We start from the raw sequence: 22,834 nt of genomic DNA, 5'->3' as shown, positions 1-22,834 counted from the left end.
TATGTCTCCTAACATCAGATATGTGTACAGAACTTCTACAGTACAGTATAGAAAAAAACACACACACACAACGCAACCAAACTTCTATTGACAATAGCAAAAGCCCATGAACCCTGAGTCCTTCCTTAGCCCCTCTCGTCATGCAAATAGGACCTGCATATATGGACTGTTCTGCATTATGGTCTGGCCCCTTTACACCACTCCAGGGGAATGAATAGGCCAGTATCCAGATAGAGCCCTTCTGCCTGCAGTTTTAGTCCCTGTGATAGATTGAGGCTGAGAGGATTGTAGCTGGCCTCCATACCAGCTCAGAATTTGTGGGGGGCACAAAGGAGACTTAAAGCCTCTTTCCAACTCCTGAGCTGTACCTCTCAGCTTTGAGTCTGGCCCACTTACTCCTCTGTGGAATCCTGTCAGTGGGACTCCCATAGAAATAAAGGTCCATGCTTGAGGATTCCATTGCAGGACGAGGCACTCGCCAAACTCCAAGTGTGGATCCATTTGAGCCATGCAAGCAAGATGTCCCATGAAATGGGGGTTCTCCAGGGGGAAAGATAACATGGCCTGGAGCTACGACACTGTTTCTGATAGCCTATACAGGACTGTACAAAGCTCTTCTCCTCAACCACCCCTTTTCAACCTAGCCCTAACCACTCCCTGACCAATGCCTGCCCACTCCTCATCCTCTCCACTCTGAAGATCCTGACAATCTGGATAGCCCTCCATAGGGGCACAAGAAGTGCTGTTGAGGTGGATGATTTTCCAAACCCACAGCATGCATAAAGATCTCAGAGGCATGAGCTGGTCCAGTTCCCACTCTAGTGCACTGTGACAAATATGGGGGTGCTGAGTCAGATATATAATTCATAGGTCACTTAGCTGGCAATTATCCAGGAAGAAGAATCACTTTAGAAAATCTGTATCTTAATAATGAATTTTTAGACTAATGAAGTCTATTTAGTATGTTTTAAAAACACAAACTAAAACATTCTCCCTTCAAAATGTTTATCCAGAAGACAGAGGCTACCTGAATTGAAATACACAACACCTGCCTTTGCTCTAATGATCTTGGCATTTGGGAGCAGTGATAAATGAGCGGAGGTTATTAGACATGTCCTGCAAAATGGTGTTTGTGCCTTACCTTCAGCAAATTACCAGCCTGAAGTTGTATCTGGCTTTCCCAATTGGGTCTAATTATGACAGTGATGATAAATATCCTTCTGCTGTCTTTTACATTTATTTCTCTGGAAGCTGGACTGGGAAATAGGTTTTGGGTGGTTACACAGGTTGGAGAGATGACAATTTTATTATTCCTTATAACAAATCTATCACTGGGTAATCTAAAGGTAAGATTACAATCATGTTTGATTTAGGAGGCCTCAAAAGCTTTTGCTATACATTAAGAAAGAAGAATTATTAGTAGCAAACTCTCAGGATGTTTATTCTGCTTTGTATTCTAGTGTGTCTTTGTTGACCGTGGGTAGATTTGCCTTAAGTCAAATCATCATAAACGCTTTGCTTTGCAGATGGCAACTTCATGCTTTACAACACTGAAAATCAAGATTCACTGAAAAGAAATAAACTACCATTGTTTTTTCTAACAACATAGTTTTGGTTTTACCACCATAATGCTAAATATATTTAGACTTTTATTCCAGTTGTCTCATACTTTCTCTTAATCCTCCTGTTTATCACAGAGCAATGCTGATGCCTCAGAGAAATCTCTTGCACAGGAAAGAACCTGGCCTGGGCTCTTGGCATTCACTGATTGGTGTTAACAACTGACAATTAGGCATTATTCAAAAGCTACATTTACCTAGACCAGGGGTGAGCAAACTATGGCCCAGTGGCCACATCCGGCCCTCCAGCCATTTTAATCCGGCACTTGAGCTCCCGCCAGGAAGTGGGGTCCAGGGCTTGCCCCACTCCGGCGCTCCAGCCGGGGAGTGGGGTTGGGGTCTTGCCCCACTCTGCACTGTTCCCAGAAGCAGTGGCATGTCCCCCCCTCCAGCTCCTACACATTGGGGCAGCCTAGGGTGATCAGATGTCCTGATTTTTGGGTCTTTTTCTTATATAGGCTCCTATTACCCCCCACCCCCTGCCCGATTTTTCACACTTGCTCTCTGGTTACCCTAGGGCAGCCAGGGAGCTCCGCACACTGCCCCCGCCCCAAGCACCACCCCCACAGCTCCCATTGGCCGGGAACTGCAGCCAATGGGAGCTGCAGGGGCAGCGCCTGCAGACAGGGCAGAGCGCAGAGGTGTCTGGCTGCACCTCTGCATAGGAGCCAGAGGGGGAACATGCCGCTGTTTCTGGGAGCTGCTTGAGGTAAGTGCCATCCGGAGCCTGCCCTCCTACCCCCCTCCCATGCCCCCAACCCCCGTCCCATCCCTGATCTCCCTCCTGCCCTCCGAACCCCTTAGTCCCAGCCCAGAGCACCATCCTGAACGCCCAACCTCTCATCTCCAGCCGCACCCCAGAGCCCATACCCCCAGCCGGAGCCCTCCCACCTTCCTGCACCCCAACCCCCAATTTTGTGAGCATCCATGGCCCACCATACAATTTCCATACCCATCTGTGGCCCTTGGGCCAAAAAGTTTGCTCACCCCTGACCTGGACTGTCCTGGTGTTTCACTGTTTTAAGAGAATGATAGGTTATTATCCAGAGCCAGGGCTTTCCCTCCCCTCCCTACTACTTTGTTGATATTCATGCAGTATTTTTGTGCATTCCTCCTGAGTGCTGAGTTGAAAAATAAAACTGAAGCTACTTTATACTGGAGGAACTAATTATTACCCTCTCACTGGAAAACTATTTGCCATGGATACCTATAGCTATTCTTTCTAGGGGGGCCTGGGTTGTCATCCTCGTGGGAGGTCTTAGCAACTAGCATGGAACTTGGCAAGAGGAGCACAGGTTGAGGGAGGAATGTTTGGAGATGGCACCAGGAGCTAGGTGTCTGCATATCTTTCGATCACTAAGCTACAGGGGCTTCAGGTCTGTAAATACGAGGTGCTTTGATAAAAAGCCAGCTTAATTTAATAACAACGGAGTCCTCTAGTGTTATGCAGAATGCAGTACATGGATGTGCTGGTGGCAAACTCCCCCACACTACATGGAGCCGCAGTATCCACAAGGAAAGAGAGGCCGCCAGCCACAGAGAGTCTGGGTCACTATGCTTTTCTGTGGACTTCCCTATGCCTGGCTGCACAGCTGCCATTGGATGCCTTCCACCAGCATCTGCACAGAGCTGGTGGAGTGGTCTATGGAAGAGTTAATGGAGCTTTTAGCAGAGAAATCTACAGGGCCGAGAGAGAGAGAGAGAGAGAGAGAGAGAGAGAGCTGCTCACCATCACTGCTACCTCCCTTTCCCTTAGCAGGCTGGATTCAAGGAAACCTGATGCCATTTCACTGAAGCTCTCACAGGAAGGGCTATAGAAGAAGTAGGTAGATGTGTGCAGGGAGTGAGAACACGGGAGATGGCTTTACTCTTTGGAACTGTCTTAAGCTGAAGTGGGGAAAGGGCCTCTAATACCAATATAACTCTAGCTGTACAATTAGGCTGCTCAATTTCCCCATATAGACAATCCACAAAGGACAGAGATCCTGATCCCTGGCAGATTCAGGTTATTACCTCCATTGCTATGAGAGCACAAAGTGTATCATGCTCAGTACCACGTGGCTCTGGAGCTCAAGCAAGACAATTCAAAAAGAACATTATAAGATGGGGGAGTGGGACTTTCCATTTCAGTCATTTTGGCAGCAGTTTCCAGCCCTGTCCTAGGATCACCTTCCAGCACCCAGCACTCCTGCAGCGCTGGAGCTGTAGTTTGCTGTTGGTCTATTCCAACAATTGGCTCCAGGGGCTAGTGTGTTAGAGATGGGAGCAGAGCCAATGCTTCCCCACCCACCTGTGCAGGAGGAAAGAATAGCCAGCATGCAGCCTCCACTTTCCCCAGCACATCCAGACCCAAGGTTTGGGTAGCCTGTGTAAAGGGTTTAAAGTGAGGAGGAGAGTCTGAATCTACCCTGTATAAGGGTGCAGGCAAAGGGACAATCTTGTCCTTAGAAAGGACCAAGCAAAATAGTTATAATCAGTGCCCTCCTTTCACTGGGGTCCCAAAACTCTCATCCATCCATCCATCCAACAGATAGCCACCTGTCCATGTTCACCACATGGTATGCTCTGTCTGGAAAGGAAACAAAAATAATCAAGCCACCAAATCACCCTAGTCCCTGCTGCAATACTTGGATTGCCTGATGGTGGGGAAATATCACAGGGATTCATTGCCTTAACATCATTGCAGTATCTGTAATATAAAATTAATACTATTCCTGACCCATCTGCCAGGGAGATAACAAAAACCCAAGTTCAAAAGTACATCTCCCCCCGCCCACCCCTGAATACACACAGACAGAGAGAGAGACAGAGATGTTTGGAAAACATTATTTTGTCTTATACCCAATGTATAAATTGAATGGTTGTCCTCCTGGCACACGGATATAATTACTAGGCAAAATGACTGGCATGATGGGAAACTTAATTTGCATCAAAGCTGCTTTTTGCAGTTTTAAAACAAAATCCATCGTTGAAAGCTACCTTCTCGGCTTTGTTATCTACTTCACCCACTATCATCCCTGGATTTCAAAGCCTTTGGACTCTTATTATACATCATTGGGGCATTTTCAATACTTGCTGTAACTGAAGTATACTTACAATACTAATTTAGTGTGAAATGCCAGCTTAATGGTATGAGGCTGCCTATCAACTGAATACTGCTGGCATCCCCCTTTTCCCCTCAAAGACAACTGGCCTAGGGAATTTGCTCTTTTCTTGATATACCACAATCTAAAGTTCCCAGTTGGAATTTGGATTTTCACACCAACTAGCAGGGAGATGAGCTAAACTGCAATCTCTGCAAAGCAGCTGGCTACACTAGTAAATAAACACCACTAGTGTATTTTATTTTGTCTGCTTGGCTCTGGAGCTACCAAGTTCTTTCTACCGTGAGAAAGTTCTTGGCATCAACCTTTAGCAAACAAGATTTTCAAGACTATATATATATATACATACACACATATACATATACATATAAAATTTTATAAATTGTGGTTTATCCAAATGTGTATTAACACAGCATGTGGCTCGAACAAATTCCTTTTGGTTATCTAAGACTGTAGACTTTGAGATCTCAACTAAGTCTATCTAGCTCTGACTTAGCATTTGATGCGATAGATCTAAGATAGCTTGAAGCCAGGGCAGGAAGGTGATGCTGTCTGTTGGACAAGCGCACTTCAAAAGAACACAATTCATTACTTCAAGGTTGTCAAGCTTCCAAAGCAAAAGCCGATTTATTAAAGTCATAGAAGAAGAAAAATGAATCATTTGAAATGCTATATTCCGCTTCAAAACGGAGTGATTCCAAATATTAAATCAATCTATACTTCGTCCTCAGCTCACTTATGCCCAGCTGCTCCCAGCCTCGAGGGGTGGGAGGGTGGGGACCGCCCAGGGAAGCCGATACTGTCTCGGAGTCTGGGGCCGTTCTATACCAGCCCTAACTCTGACACAGGAGGGCGCTTAATCTAAACTGGTTGTCTTTGGTCCCGAAGGGGCCATATGCTAACCAGGGATTGCCAGAGCTCAACATGCTTTGGCCACATTCTGACATACTCCCTGTGCCAGGTATGGCAAGGGGTGTTATAGGCACCTGGCTTTGCACCTTTGAGGCAGGTGCCAGGCAGGGGTATGCCTGGCTGAGATCTGGGTGATTCCCAGCCCTAGGCAAATGGGTCAGACTGCGGTAGAGAATCTGGGCCTGCGTTATTATTTAGGATCCCTCACAGCTATCTTTCTTCTTTCTGTAAGTGTCAGAAAAGTTTAAATCTCTGGTTCAGCCCCAGAAAGAAAATAAATTGTGGAGAGTGTTTTTGCTTTATTGCCTGAAACTCTAAACAACACAGGAAAGCATGGAGCTTAGATTACACAAGGCAAGGGCTAAAATGCTGTAGGGGGTGAGGGGTCCAGCAGCTGCAGAAAAACTCCACAGAGGTTTATTAGTGCTTTCCTGCTTATGGAGCTACTTAAACCATGTGGTTTCAGAGGCACTAAAAATTGCCATAAGCAAATGTAGCTGACCTCAGTGCAGGTTGTCAGTGAGTGTCATGGTACACCCATCCCCTCTGATATCTAGTAGTGTGCTGGGTGCTCCGGGAGTTTGGGGGCAAGTGCTGTATACTCCCCGAGGTCTAGTCCTGGATGGGTTCCTGAACACACCCTTATAGTAGGTGTCACAACGTGACACTCTTATATGTAATCTTCCAAGTTCACTTTTGGGGGGGAAGGGGGATGCAACCAAATGTTCAGTCTTGGGAAGACATGCTGCATGGTGGTGTTATTCTTGTTATGCAAGGGTTCTTGGTACAACGAGCACAGTTGCTCCTTGGAAACTAGGCATTGGTGTCAGGCTGAGATTCCTGAAAGAAGGAATTGTCCTGCATGCTGCCTGACCTTGTCTGATCCTGGACTGGGGTGGATGTGTAAGTAGAACAAGTTACACTTAGAATATACCCTGACTCTGCATCACTGAATGCTCCACTGGAAATCCGACCTGCAAAACTCCACACATCTGCTACCACTCAGAAAAAGGGCAACAAAACAACTGCTTTACTAGCACTGCCTGAAATTAAACCATACAAATACTATTGGCACAATTACTATAGCGGTCACAACAAAAAGATTAACTCAGTAGTTCCCAACCCAGCCCCCGAGGGGCACACCAATCCAAGGGAGTGAAGGTGGGGCTTCTCAGTTCTGGTGCCAAGATTAGCCCTACCAGGCCCCTTCTCTCCCTAAGGCAATCATGCACTGGGCTAGAGATCCCACAGCGGGAGTTCACTCCTTTTGTGCCTTGGTTTGCAGCCATGCCGGGTAGCAGCCATGCAGAATCTCTCTGCAAGGGACTGTAATGTGTCTCTGTAACTTCTGCTTCTTCTGAAATGTGTGTCACTGCTTTTGGTGATCATGCTGCTAGTAAGCAGCAGGTGCCAAGTAAGCAGGTTTCTCCGGCAACTCCATTCCCTCCGTCTCATATGCGTGGCACACAACAGAGTTTTCATGGTGCTACTGCATGTAGCAAGAGGGATAATTTTGTTCCATCTTCCCCCTTCCCAAAACAATACGATGTTACCCCACTGTCTGGCATGTCATTCTGCTACTCTTGCAGGGAGTGGGAAGAATGATGCTGTGGAGATAATACCGTGTTACTGCTAGGAACTCCAACCAGTGTGGCCTAAAGGATAAGAGGCTGATGCATCCCAAAGAGCAGATACTCTCCTCCTGTAGGTGTGTCACAGCAGAGTGACTCCTGTAAAGTCCACATAAGCACAAGAGAAATAGGGAAAATCCCTCCCACTCTCTGCAAAGATCATCGTAATTTCCATTCTTCTGACATAGACCTGAAGTTAGTAACTAGGGGATCTGTGGTGTCTTTATTCTGAAATTTGGGGTTGCATTTTGTCGCTCATTTGTAAGCTGTGTGTATATTTTGTGTATCTTTATGGTTAAAGAAATAACAGTTCAAAGTGTGAAAACAAAATAAATAAGCTAAATAAAAAGGAACAGGTGCCCGTGTCTTGAAATGTCACTTCGGGCTGGTCTATACTATAAAATTAAGTCGACTTATCTCATTTGACCTCGAGCCTCTGAATTAAGTAAGTCGATTGTGTGTGGCCACACCATGCTCATTGTCTCGATAGAGTGTGTCCTCACTAGCAGTGCATCGTGGGTAGCTATCCCAAAGTCCAACTTGCCACAGTGTGTTTTGGGAAGTGTGGGCAATGCCTCTTGGGACCAAAACATGGTCACAGGGTAGAATGGGAACATTGCGTTGGCATCCCATAATGTACTGTCCTCCCTCCCTCATATCAAGAGCAAACAACCCAGTGGTTTTCTCACCTTAAAACCGCTGTACATACGCCATAACTCCAGAAGCATGAAGCCTGCTCAGTTGCGCACTCTCACTGTGAGATCTCAAACACCTTGCACCTTCTCCTGCAGTATTTCCGGAGCTGAACTAGGATCTGCCGCTCGGAACATAGCGATGTCCTGCAAGCCATTGAAAAAAAAACAATTCACAGTTGCTGCTGGCAGTCACAGAGCAGCTGCACTCTGAGCACTGTTTCTAGTCCCCTGAAACACGCACTGACTGGTGGGACTGCATCATTTTGCAGGTATGGGGTGATGAGCAATGGCTGCAGAACTTTCAAATGTGGAAGGCCACCTTCCAGGAACTTTGTGCAGAGCTTTCCCCTGCTCTGCAGTTCAGCAACACAAAAATGAGAGCTGCTCGACAGTGGAGAAGCAAGTGGCAATCGCTATTTGGAAACTTGCAATGCCAGACAGTTACTGGTCAGTGAGGAATCAATTTGGAGTAGGTAAATCAACTGTGGGAGCTGCTGTGCTCCAAGTGTGCAGGGCTATTAATCAAGTTCTGCTGTGAAAAGTAGTGAGTCTGGGAAATGTGCAGAACATGGTGGATGGTTTGCCACGATGGGGTTCCCTAATTGCGGTGGGACGATAGATGGCACGCGTATCCCCATCTTGGCACCAGACCAACTTGCCAAAGAGTACATAAACTGAAAGGGATACTTTTCAATGCTGTTGCACGCAATGGTGGATTACATGGGGCATTTCACCAAAATCAATGTAGGATGGTCGGGAAAGATTCATGACACACGCATCTTTAGGAACTTGGGTCTCATGGACTCATAGACATTCAGGTCAGAAGGGACCATTATGATCATCTAGTCTGACCTTCTGCACAATGCAAGCCACAGAATCTCACCCACCCACTCCTGCAATAAACCTCTCACCTATGTCTGAGCTATTGAAGTCCTCAAATCATGGTTTAAAGACCTCAAGGTGCAGAGAATCCTCCAGCAAGTGACCCGTGCCCCATGCTGCAGAGGAAGGCAAAAACGCCCCAGGGCCTCTTCCAATCTGCCCTGGAGGAAAATTCCTTCCCGACCCCAAATATGGCGATCAGCTGAACCCTGAGCATGGTGGGCAAGATTCACCAGCCAGATACCCAGGAAAGAATTCGCTGTAGTAACTCAGATCCCACCCCACCTAACATCCCATCACAGGCCATTGGACCTAATTACCATGAATAGTTAAAGATCAATTAATTGCCAGATTCATGTTATCCCATCATACCATCTCCTCTATAAATTTATCAAGCTTAATCTTTAAGTCAGATAGGTCTTTTGCCCCCACTGAGTCCCTTGGAAGGCTGTTCCAGAACTTCACTCCTCTGATGGTTTGAAACCTTCGTCTAATTTCAAGTCTAAACTTCCTGGTGGCCAGTTTATATCCATTTGTTCTTGTGTCCACATTGGTACTGAGCTTAAATAATTTCTCTCCCTCCCTGGTATTTATCCCTCTGATATATTTATAGAGGGCAATCATATCTCACCTCAGCCTTCTTTTAGTTAGGCTAAACAAGCCAAGCTCCTTGAGTCTCCTTTCATAAGACAGGTTTTCCATTCCTCGAATCATCCCAGTAGCCCTTCTCTGTACCTGTTCCAGTTTGAATTCATCCTTCTTAAACATGGGAGACCAGAACTGCACACAGTATTCCAGATGAGGTCTCACCAGTGCCTTCTATAAAGGTACTAACACCGCCTTATCTCTACTGGAAATACCTCGCCTGATGCATCCCAAGACCGCATTAGCTTTTTTCACGGCCACATCACATTGGTAGCTCATAGTCATCCTGTAATCAACCAATACTCCAAGGTCCTTCTCCTCCTCCGTTACTTCCAATTGATGCGTCCCCAGCTTATAACAAAAATTGTTATTAAACCCTAAATGCATGACCTTACACTTCTCACTATTAAATTTCCATCCTATTACTATTACTCCAGTCTACAAGGTCATCCAGATCTTCCTGTATGATATCCCAGTCCTTCTCTGAATTGGCAATATCTTCCAGCTTCGTGTCATCTGCAGACTTTATTAGCACTGTCATAAATATAAAGGGAAGGGTAATCACCTTTAAAATCCCTCCTGGGCAGAGGAAAAATCCTTTCATCTGTAAAGGGTTAAGAAGCTAAAGGTAATCGCACTGGCACCTGACCAAAATGACCAATGAGGAGACAAGATACTTTCAAAAGCTGGGAGGAGGGAGAAAAACAAAGGGTCTGTGTCTGTCTGTGCGATGCTTTTGCCGGGGACAGAACAGGAATGGAGTCTTAGAATTTAGTAAGTAATCTAGCTAGGTATGCGTTAGATTATGATTTCTTTAAATGGCTGAGAAAATAGCTGTGCTGAATAGAATGAATATTCCTGTCTGAGTGTCTTTTTTGTAATTTAAGGTTTTGCCTAGAGGGATTCTCTATGTTTTGAATCTAATTACCCTGTAAGGTATTTACCCTCCTGATTTTACAGAGGTGATTCTTTTTTACTTCTATTAAAAGTCTTCTTGTAAGAAAACTGAATGCTTTTTCATTGTTCTTAAGATCCAAGGGTTTGGGTCTGTGGTCACCTATGCAAATTGGTGAGGATTTTTACCAAACCTTCCCCAGGAAGTGGGGTGCAAGGGTTGGGAAGATTTTGGCGGGAAAGATGTTTCCAAACTACGTTTTCTCAGGAACCCAGATAAAGTTTGGTGGTGGCAGTGGAAGTCCAAGGGCAAAGGGTAAAATAATTTGTACCTTGGGGAAGTTTTAACCTAAGCTGGTAAAAGTAAGCTTAGGAGGTTTTCTTGCAAGTCCCCACATCTGTACCCTAGAGTTCAGAGTGGGGAAGGAACCTTGACAAGCACACTCCCACTTTTTGTGTCAAGGTCAGTAATAAAAAGATTAAATAAGATTGGTCCCAAAACCGATCCCTGAGGAACTCCACTGGTAACCTCCCTCCAGCCTGACAGTTCACCTTTCAGTATGACCCACTGTAGTCTCCCCTTTAACCAATTCCTTATACATCTTTCAATTTTCATATTGATCCCCATCTTTTCCAATTTAACTAATAATTCCCCATGTGGCACGGTATCAAACGCCTTACTGAAATCTAGGTAAATTAGATCCACTGCATTTCCTTTGTCTAAAAAATCTGTTACTTTCTCAAAGAAGGAGATCATGTTGGTTTGGCACGATCTACCTTTTGTAAAACAATGTTGTGTTTTGTCCCATTTACCATTGACCTCAATGTCCTTAACTACTTTCTCCTTCAAAAATTTTTCTAAGACCTTGCATACTACAGATGTCAAACTAACAGACCCTGTAGTTACCTGTATCACTTTTTTCCCCCTTTCTTAAAAATAGGAACTATGTTAGCAATTCTCCAGTCATACAGTACAACCCCTGAGTTTACAGATTCATTAAAAATTGTTGCTAATGGGCTTGCAATTTCATGTGCTAATTCCTTTAATATTCTTGGATGAAGATTATCTGGGCCCCCCAATTTAGTCCCATTAAGCTGTTTGAGTTTCGCTTCTACCTCGGATATGATAATATCTACCTCCATATCCTCCATTCAAAAAAGCTGCAATCCAGGACTTTCTTTCCAGACTACAAAATGAACATTAATGATGTTGAGATGCTATGGTTATCATGCGGGACCCAGCCTACCCCTTGCTCCCATGGCTCATGAAGCCATATACCAGGTCTGAATAGCAGTAAGGAACGGTTCAGCTGTAGGCTCAGCAAGTGAAGAATGGTTGTTGAATGTGCCTTTGGTCATTTGAAAAGGGTTCTGGAGAAGTTTACTAACAAGGTTGGCCCTTAGTGAAGAGAACATCCCCATGATTATAGCTGCCTGCTGTGTGCTCCAAAATATCTGTGGAAAAAAAGGAGGAAAATTTTCCTTAGGAGTGGGCAGTCGAGGCAGATCGCATAGCAGACATTTTTGAGCAGCCAGACACCAGGGCAATAAGAAGAGTACAGCAAGGGGCATGGCATATCCATGAGGCTTTGAAAAGCCATTTCAATAATGAGTCACAGTAATGTGAACTGCTTGTCTGCATTGTGCTTTCCCAAATCTTCACCTGGCTTGTATCACTGTCCCTGTAAAGCCAACCCCCCGCCCAAGCCCGCTTCTTCTACTCAATAAAGAACATTTATTTCTCGAATCCATTTACTTTATTTAACATAAGTAAAGACTGAGAACAGGAAAAAAGTTAGCTTGGGGAAAAGGGGTTGTAGAATTGGAACAGGAGAAACATTTTTAGCTGTAAGAAGAACAACATAACACCTCATTCTAGACCATCAAAGGTCTGTGAATGGGCACCTTCTGTTCCTTGTACCCACCCCCTGAGTTAAGTGAAAGGGATAATGGACTTTTCTCCCATGCCTCATGGAATGCTTCGGGGAGGGTGATTCTGCGTCAGGCAATGCTGGCTGGCTCTGCACCAGGGTCTGCAGGGGGACTCTACCTTTCTGCTTCTGTTCCTGAAGTTCAACCAGACACCTCAACATGTCTGATTTGTCCCTCATAATCCAAAGCATCTCATCCTGCACCATACAATCATGCTTATGGGAAGCTTTCCTGCTCTCCATGTCCATGTCTAACTTCTCAGACAGTGAAATCCTCCATGCTCTCAGCCCTGTGTCAACTGTCCCAGAGGCATTCATGATCTTGGTGAACATGTCCTCCTGCATTCTGTTTCTCCTCCTCCTAATCAGCAAAAGTCTGTTTTCAGGTGTTGATAACATGCTGAAGGACACATTTCCAGCTGTCAGTCATAGGAAAATAGAAAGGAGCTATTGCACATGCATAAAATGTTTCCATAGTGAGGCCATTTTCATTAAAAAAAACAAAAACAAAAAACCTTTATTACACTAGGTGCAAGCCAAAACATAATCAGAATCTGTAACCGTTTTGCTGCTCCAGCCATGGTGAGTAGGCCCCGCCACGTCATGGGTGACTGCACTTTTAACGAAGTTTATGGCAGGCTCATGTCGGGAGCAGAAGTAGCTAGTTTAACAATGGCCTTCCCATAGCACCACAGGAAGCTGTTTACGAACAGGGCGGGGTGGAGGGGGGGGCGTTTTTACTCCCAAATTGCAGTATCCCACATGTGGGGCCCCAGTCCCCTATCAGCCACTTAAACTACTTGCCAACCCAAGCCGAGCACAGTAAAGGCACATTAGCAGCTGCGTGGTTTGGCAATCCAGAATGCGTGTGTGTTGGGTGGGGTGGGTCTACATGCTCTGTTTTTTTCTTGTAAGAGCACTTTTAATGAGAACTTCCCCCATTTCCCCTAGGAGACCCTATGTGATATCAGTCTCCTGAGGGTCACAGAGGTGTAAAGGAAGGAGATGCTGCAAGCGTCTGGGTATAGACCTGGTCCTTATGCTGCTATGCTGTGTACCGCAGTGATTATAGCAGAATTAGTTCAGGAGTTGCGTGGGAAAGTGTCCTACCATGGTGGAAGAAATAAGACTGCCCTGCCCAGAAACCTTCTGCAAAGGATTGCAGAGTACCTCCATGAAAGTTTACTAGAGATATCCCTGGAGGATTCCTGGGCTATCCCAGGCCACATAAACAGTCTTCTCCAGGGGCCACCCTCTGTGTAGCTGGAGCAGAGAGCAACAGCACCTTGCTTTTTCTTCACAGTAAACATGCAATACCACTGAACGTGAGTGCCTGCTAAAGATTAACTGGGCTTTGATTGGTTTCAGAGTAACAGCCGTGTTAGTCTGTATTCGCAAAAAGAAAAGGAGGACTTGTTGCACCTTAGAGACTAACCAATTTATTAGAGCATAAGCTTCTGAGGAAGTGAGCTGTAGCTCACGAAAGCTTATGCTCTAATAAATTGGTTAGTCTCTAAGGTGCCACAAGTCCTCCTTTTCTTTTTGGGCTTTGATTGTAACTATATACTCACCAGAGGTGCCTTCTCCAGCATCATGGTCGGCCACCGTGATGTCCTGCAACCCCCAGGGCTCCAGGATTAAAAATATTTCCTGGCTCTCGGGGAGAATAGATCCACCATTCACCTGTCTCCCGTTCTCCTCTTCCTCATCCACCATATCGTCCTCCTTGTTGTCCCTAGACTCACACACCTGGAGGTGTGCATATTGTTTGTGGGGGTACTGGTAGGGTCACCCCCACGAATCGCATGCAGCTCATTGTAGAACTGGCATGTGTGGGGTTCAGCACCAGAATGACTGTTTGCCTCCCTTGCCTTCTGGTACACTTGGCAAAGTTCTTTTATTTTCCACATGGCACTGCTATGTGTCCCTCAGGCAGCCCATCTTTTCCATTCCATGAGTGATCTTTGCATAGATGTCAGCGTTCCTTCTGCTGGACCAGAGTTCTGTTGCACAGACTCTTCTCCCCACAAAGCGATGAGACCCTCCACTTCCTGTGCAGGCCAGGCTCTCCATGATCAGCTGTGCTCAAGCTGGCATGCTCTCAATGCTGATCAAACAGGAAATGGGAAATCAAAAATCCCCGGGGCTTTAGCAGGGGAGGAGCTGTTTCCTGTGTACCTGGCTGTGGTGCAGCAGAGTTGAGAATGATCTCCAGGGCGGTCACAGATGAGCATTGTACTCATCCACCTGGAGGCCAATTCAGTCAAATTACACGACGCTGGTTCTGTCTCTGGTTCTCACAGTCAACCCATGAAAATCGAATTAAGTGCTTTGCCTCTCGTAGAGGTGGATTACAGAAGTCGACATTGGAGGCGACTTAGGTTGGCGTAAAGGACCCGGTAGTGTAGACACACACATTAACAGGTCGATTTAAGGTGGCTTCCTTTGATCTACCTCTGTAGTGTAGACTAGGCCTTAGTTGAATCCCTTAGCACAACCACATGAAAAAGCATGTTAGCACCAAATAAAACAAACCCAAGTGGCTTCAAGATGGTCAGACAGCAAAGTGAGAACCTCCCCTTGGAAGAATGAACTCAGAGAAATGCACAATGCCCACTACTGTAAGAAAAAGCCAACACAGCCATGATGTATGCCAAGCATGCATACATCTGCTCTTAAAGGGCCTGACCCAAAGCTCATTCAAATCAATGGAAGATCCCCCACTGACTGCAATGGGCTCTGGATCTACCCAAAGGGTGAAACATTCAGGACTGGGCCAGTGGAACCTTATAAATAACTTGGATAGTAAGCTCCCTGGGCTCACCTTACACAGTGCCTACCACAATGGAGAACTATCCCTGATTCAGTCCCATAGGCTCTGCTTCATTGTTACACATAAGCAACTCCCCTGAATACCACCTGCTTGTGAAAGGTCTTTGCATTGCAGTTGGACTTCCCGCAGCTCTGGGTAAGGCAATGGGCAACCAATCACTAATCCTCACTTTTTTTGGTTGCTTAACCATTTGTCCAACGTATAGTGCCATTCATTCTATAAACACCCAAGCAAAACCAAATACAGTGTATAATAGCACTTATTGAAGGAGAATGTTATATGACATCATTATAATGGCAGTTCTACCATTTGTCTAAGCTCAAACACACTAAGGAAAATAGGTTGTAAGCAGGGACCTCATTATTGCTATCGCTGACTTTTTTGACTTGATTGACTATCCTGAAACACTCCAAGCACCCCATAAACAGTATAGTCTAGTAGTAACAGCAGTAAAATCTGGGCGAGGAGACCCGAATTTTAATCTCAACTCTGCCGTTCGCTGTGTGTCACTGGAAAATCTCGTGGTGCCTCACTCTCCCCTATTCTGAAAATCAGGGGTGATCTTCACTCACCTGTGTAAAGATGAGAATGAAAGACACTATCTGCACTTTCAAAATGGTTTGGCTATGATAAAGTCTTGCTGGACTGTTTGGAAGTATCAGTTGAGATTAATCAGAAAACATAACGAATAATAAATGGTTATCTTTTGGCCTGGTCTGTAAGAACTTTTTATCATTTTGAAAGATATCTCCTCCCTGTCAACATCCTGAAATCTGCTAAACAAAATCACCAGGCACTCAAGGCACTGTACTCTCTTTGCTCTACTCACTCAGCTAATTTACAGCCTATTAAAGCTTTACAAGTTGCTGCCACCTAGAGACAAGTATTCATTTAAACACAAACACATACATTTAATGCCAATATATAAATCCACGGTTCACCCACAACTTGAATACTGCATGCAGTTCTGGTCACCCCATCTCAAAAAAAGATGTATTAGAACTGGAAAAGATACAGAAAAGGGCAACAAAAACAATTAGGTGTGTGGAACAGCTTCCATAACAGAAGAGATTTAGAAGACTGGGATTGTTCAGTTTAGAAAAAAGACACAACTAAGGGGGGGATATGATAGAGGTCTGTAAAATCATGAGTGGTGTGGAGAAAGTGAATAAGGAAGTGTTATTTACTCCTTCACATAACACAAGAACTAAGAGTCACCCGCTGAAATTAATAGGCATCATGTTTAAAACAAACATAAGGAAGTACTTCTTCACACAGTGCTCAGTTAACCTGTGGAACTCATTGCCAGGGGATGCAGTGAAGACCAAAAGTATAACTGGGTTCAAAAAAGAATTAGATAAAGTCATGGAGAATAGGTCCATAAATGGCTATTAGTCAAAATGGTCAGGGATGCAACCCCATGCTCTGTAAAGCTCTGACTGCCAAAAGCTGAGACTGGACAACAAAGGATAAATCAAAATCATTGATAAATTGCTCTGTTCTGTTCATATCCTCTGAAGCATCTAGCAAAAGACAGAAGCAGCCTCAGAAGACAGGATAGTGGGCTAGATGGACATTTGACCTGACCCAATACAGCCATTCTTATACTCTTATGTTTACTTTTGTGACTGGGAAAAAAAGTAGAGATGCAAAATAACGTGAAGGCCATCTTTAATTTTCAAAGGTACCTTATTGTGTACTCAGCCAGACAATCCTTAATATTTTGTATCACAAGAGGTGGACACCAATTAAGCCACTTTAGTTTTGAATTTTTGAAATATGATCCAAAGTCCACTGAGCTCACCAGGCAGACTTCTATTGACTTAAATGGGCTTTGGATCAGGCCCCTAAAGGCCTCCTGTATAATATGTAATAATCTAATGGTTTGTTCACTTGTTTTTAGAGCTGAAAGGTTCAAAATGAATGCTGAAAATTGAAACCGTTATTTATTCATTCATAGAATGGATGTAGTAGAAGCAGAAAGAATACATTGACTCAAGACTCTGTGTCCCCAAGAAAGGAAAGGGCACTTTCTGCAGTCAGATATACAAAGAACGGCCCTAATTTAGGAAAGCACTGAAGTCAGACGTGCATGCTTAGATGGTTTCCTGAAGCAGAGTCTATATTTTTGAGCTTTGCCACAATTTGCAGCTCTTTTCCATAACATAAAAAGAAAAGGAGTACTTGTGGCACCTTAGAGACTAACCAATTTATTTGAGCATGAGCTTTCGTGAGCTACAGCTCACTTCATCAGATGTTTACCGTGGAAACTGCAGCAGACTTTATATACACACAGAAATCATGAAACAATACCTCCTCCCACCCCACTGTCCTGCTGGTAATAGCTTATCTAAAGTGATCAACAGGTGGGCCATTTCCAGCACAAATCCAGATTTCTGTGTGTATATAAAGTCTGCTGCAGTTTCCACGGTAAACATCTGATGAAGTGAGCTGTAGCTCACGAAAGCTCATGCTCAAATAAATTGGTTAGTCTCTAAGGTGCCACAAGTACTCCTTTTCTTTTTGCGAATACAGACTAACACGGCTGTTCCTCTGAAACCTTTCCATAACATGTGACTCATGCAGATGCTCGCCTTGAGAAGATGCCATTTAACTTGAGATCAGCTGTCATTCTGCAAGGGTGGTACACGTCAAGCCAAAAAATACACAGTAGGAGATTGTTTTCAGAAAATGACCAACTTTGGTTAAAAAAACTTTTTAAAAATAAAAACTTAAATCCACCTTTTAAGCTGTTTCACAAAGAATTTGAGGGACAAAATCTAGTGACAAAATAAGCACATAAGTGAAATTTTGACCTATATTTGTTCTCTGACCTTCATAAAAAGAAAAACATATGCCTCCTGGCAGCCATATTTGGAGTTTACATTAATCTGTATAAATCTCTCCTACATAAAGTTAAAGGGAAGGGCACTGGTACTGTCCAACACTAAGTAATGTCAGCCTACCCTGACCCACACAGCACCTGATGCTGCAGTCCTGGCTGCATGCAAAATTCTCATTGAATTCAATAGGAATTATGCATGCAAAACATTTATACCCCTGGGCCCACTTATTTGTCAATCACTCCAAAAAAAGTGGTAAGCCTCCGTCAAGTTTCAGAAAATGGAAACATTCAGGGCCATATTGTTAATCAGAACTTGCCACTGATTTCACAGTGAGAGTTCTGCTTGAAAATCAATGGCAAAATTAGAGCCTTTGAAATTAAAAGTACCAAAATTCTGATCCACTTTTAACATGTCATAACATTCCAGGGAGCTCCAGATTTCCATGCAAGTGTGTGGCTGCTGTAAAGAATGAATGCTGCGTTTCATATAATGAATCCTTTCAAATCCGAGTTGCCTATTTGCCTGTGGCAAGCAATATTTCTTAAGTAAAATATCATCATCCCTTACTCAGTGAAGAGGTGAGGAAGCAGATTTTGTGCTTACACTGGTAAATTGTTATGAGAGTTTTGCAAGGCAGATTTACTGTATGTTTTCCATGAGTGCAGTTTCCAGGATTTTTTAGCGTCACCAGTTTCTACTTTTAATACCTTTTCACTGGCGCTCCTCCCACAGAATTAATTTTTCAGTTTGTTTTTCAGAAGCACCAAACTTTGACCCTAGTCATTTGTTCAGTCTGACTTGAACAGCCATCACTGGGGCATAAACTCTTTTAGCAGACTATAGACTCCTGGAGATGGTATACTACCTCCTGCTTTTGGAAGAAAAGTGTCAAAACGGCTCTTGCTTTTTCAGGGCTAATGGAAAACAGAAACCAGATTTCAGTAACATATTGGTTACTCTGCTCAGCATGCCTAATGTATCATGAAAATGAATTACTGTGTTTTTGCTCACTCAGAATAACCAAGTATGGATTAGCCTTTGATTTAGACTCAAAGATACACAAATCCTGTTGTCCAAGGACTTAATAGGACACTGTAACATTTTCAGATTGACTCACTGCACTTGAGCATAGATTATCCAAAAGTACATTATAAGACTTGCAGGAAACGTGATTTCCAGTCTGTCCTCCAAAACTGTATAGTAGTCTGCTCCTTCTTCTCTATAACTTTACATTGGAATCACCTTTAAAATTATCGGATTGTACTCTGCAGAATGTAGTTGTTTGCAAACAGTTTTAAAGATGATTTTCAATGTTATTTTAAGGTAGCATTAGGATAAATTCAGCTGCAGTTTCAACTGGAGGTGTTTACATTTCAGCAGTGGGTGAAGTGACTACTAAACATGTACAATGTGTAAAACACTAGGATTATTTGGGATGAATGACACTGTATACATACAAGATATTTTTATAGAATACATTTGTCACAACTCTTATTTTCCTTCACAATATACATTTAAAAGCCAATAATGCCAAAACTCTCAAAAGTGGGCTTTGATTTTTACTGCCCGGCTTGAGACACCCTTGCTTTTCAGAAGTGGTGAGTACCCACAATTCCAACTGAAATTTTTGAGAGTAATGGCCATTCCAGCTTCTATGGAAATAAGACCAAAGATATCTGAAGATAGACACCCAGTAATTGAGCCACCCAAGATCAGAGGCCGTGTTTGAAAATATTGGCTTAGACCTTTATGTTTTATATACAGAGAAGGGGAATACACAGAGAAGTGCTTTTGCTGGTACTAGCACACATACCCTGCCACCTGGTGCCTTTAACTCCTCCCATTTGAAGAAAGTAACAACAAACACTGTGTGTGAGAAAATGAACATTTTGGACATGTGCTGTTGACATAAGTCCTTTGAAGACACTGTTCAGCTTTGAAATAAATGCTGGGTTTCCTTCCCTTGAGATAACTCAGGTATATCTACAATATATGCGGGACAGAGCCCAAAGTAAACATGGGCTTCCAAGCTCCTTGAAAGACATGAAAAGTTAAAATAAAATCATGAGTTGGTACATCTTCCTGTCTGGACGGAAAGGAGGAGTGTTTGCCATTCAGTTACTTCTCTTACATCCTGTTACTGGAGATAGGACTGGCAGGTGACTTACAGAATGTACCTGGAATGTGATATTCCAGTTTTACCTGTTCTTGCCTTGTCCCTCAGAAACTATGCAGGGAACGGGTATGAAATTTGTGAAGAACCATGAGTACCTTCAGGGGAAGTGGCCAGCCAGACAATATTGCCCCTGAAAGAGGTCATCTTGCCCTCCATGGTAAAGTAATACAAAGGTAGCCACCTGTGGGTTAGGAAACACTGTAGTTGGAAAATTAATAGGGACTAAGATTAATAGGGACTAAGATTAAGGAAGAAGGCATAAGCACAACAAGTTTGTGAGGGTTAAAGACAAAGTGAGTGTTCCTATTCTCATAAACCAAAAGAAGAGCTTAGTTCTTCCACAAATAAGTATCCACAAAACAGAAAAAGAGCAGACTCCTAAATTGTTTTTTAAAAGTGTTTAACTGTTATCAAAATATCACTAGCATTTCTTGGTGTATTTCTGAGACTTTTAATGTCACTAAAAATTGAGTCACACAGGTAAAAGAATCAGCTGGAAAGATTCTTTGGGCTTTTATAACCACCCATCTGCTTGAAAGCTGATGATTGATACAAACAACATGTTTATCATAGGAAGCAAAAGTAAGAGATGTGGCTGATCTTTCTATTTTTAAAGACCTCATACCAAATAATTTTCCAGATTTGGGAGTTGATTCTGTACTCTTTGCTCACTCTAGCCTCTTGTTGATTTGAAAGGGAGTTTGGCTACGCAAAAAATATAAAATGAGGCTGCAACTTTAAAGTCTATCATCTACCTATAAAACAGCTAGAGGAGATCAACTATTGTAGAAAAACAATTTGATAAATATTTTATTCACTCAATAACAGCAACAGTTGCTGAATTGTGTTTCATGCCATCCCTTTTATAATAGTAAGTAGATGATTGTGCTGTAAAGATATTACACATTTGCAATTTACACTTGCTGCATGATGTAAAGAAAGGTTTGGTTTCCATTTAATTCTGAAGATGCATGACGGTGTGTGTGTGTTGGGAGCGGGGGGCGGGGTTCTAGCACCACATGTCAAATTCGGCAGCCCTTCTTCAATCCTGAATCCTGCACGTTTCTCACTGAAATCAACGGTATCACAATTTTCAAAAGGGGCCATTTATTTTAGGTGATCAGCTTGAAACATTCAAGGGTCTCAAGTTGGAGACACAAAAATTAAGGCACCCAAAACTAGTGACCAGTGGAAAATATTGGCCTTGATATTTTGTCCAGGTACAAAACGAGTAAGGACAGTAGAATATGGCCAGAAGAGAAGCAACTCTCTCGGTTATCAGATTGGCCTGATCCAAACACCACAGACTTTGAGAAAGTTTGGAGCTGTGTTGTATGCAGCTATAAAGCTGTGCAGTCTTGTTTTCTGTGTACGGCACCTTTATATTTTGAGCACATGTCCTGTGTTCTGCGTACAGAGTTCAGCAGTCATTTTGTTCTAGGACCTCAGCTCAGGCTATTAGAGGAGTCAACCACGATGTGCTCTTCTCAGAGAGAGTTTACTTTTGTTCTTTCTTGTTTGTGCTTTCCTTAATATAAAATAAAAATCACTTTGACTGACGGTTGGGTTTTTTTGCATTGGACAAAACCTAACAGAATTCATATGCCAACTTTGCATGTCCTGTCCCCCTTTAGTGAAAGCAAGTATGATAAAGCAGTTGCTGGATTTCTGGAAAAAAGAACATGCTGTAATTCTCTGTGTGGACCCTCCTGTAAAAGAACATTATGGAAGCCAGGAAGTTGGAAACAGAGTTACTACGCAGGAGCCTATAAGAAATGCCCATGTCATTTCCCTGTTATTTCCCTGATCAGTTAATAAGAGCACATGCTGTATTTAAAAGCATTAAAACTTCCTGTGTTTCACTGCCTGGGTGTTGCATTTGCAAGGTGACCAAAGCTTGCATTACTGTCATCGACCATGTAGAGTGGGTCCCTCCAGGTCAGTGCTGAAGTACGTTGGTGAAGCAGCATAGGGAGGGGGCAAGGAAAGCCTACACTGTAGCTGTTGCTTCACATCATACGTTTGTTCCATTGCTAAAAAGAGAGCATCAGTCCCCAGGTTTGCTGTCAACTTGGTACTGTGATTGATAGGGCAATTTTCTGCAATATCTTTGGAAAATCGTATTGAATTAAGTGTATGTATTATTCCAGGCAGGGGAGGTGGGACAGATGTGAGACCTGGGTGTTCAAAAGACTGTACTGAACATGTGCCAGCCAAGTACAGACTTTAGGCACAATGAGTATTAAGTAGATTTCCTGGAGAATTCCTAGGGAGTGGTTAATGCAAATTCCCCAACTCTGGTTATGCAAAAAACCCAACTTTACGAAGCTACACCCTGAGGAGACGGTCTTTGTTATTTGTTACAGAAGGCCAAGAACAAAGGCCTGAGCTATATATTAAATGGCTGACTGTCTTGGTTCTGATTCTGGATCTAAGACAGCTGAACTTGTAACTATGGAGAAACCCAGTTGTGGGTTTGGAAGGACTAAAACCTACAAGAGCCCTATGGTGGAGTTGGGGATGGAGGAGATTTTTGGTAAGCTTTTTAGCATGTATGTCAGTTCTTTTATTGTGTTAAATGTTTTCTCTGTAATGTTTTACCTTAAGAATAAATTGTGTTTGCTTAGAAAAAGCTGTGTGGTGACTTATAACTGTGGGCAATACAC

The sequence above is a fragment of the Lepidochelys kempii genome, chromosome 9, assembly GCF_965140285.1.
Source record: "Lepidochelys kempii isolate rLepKem1 chromosome 9, rLepKem1.hap1, whole genome shotgun sequence".
Taxonomy (NCBI): domain Eukaryota; kingdom Metazoa; phylum Chordata; order Testudines; family Cheloniidae; genus Lepidochelys; species Lepidochelys kempii.
The sequence above is the reverse complement of the archived record's forward strand: the minus strand, read 5'-3'. Positions refer to the sequence as shown.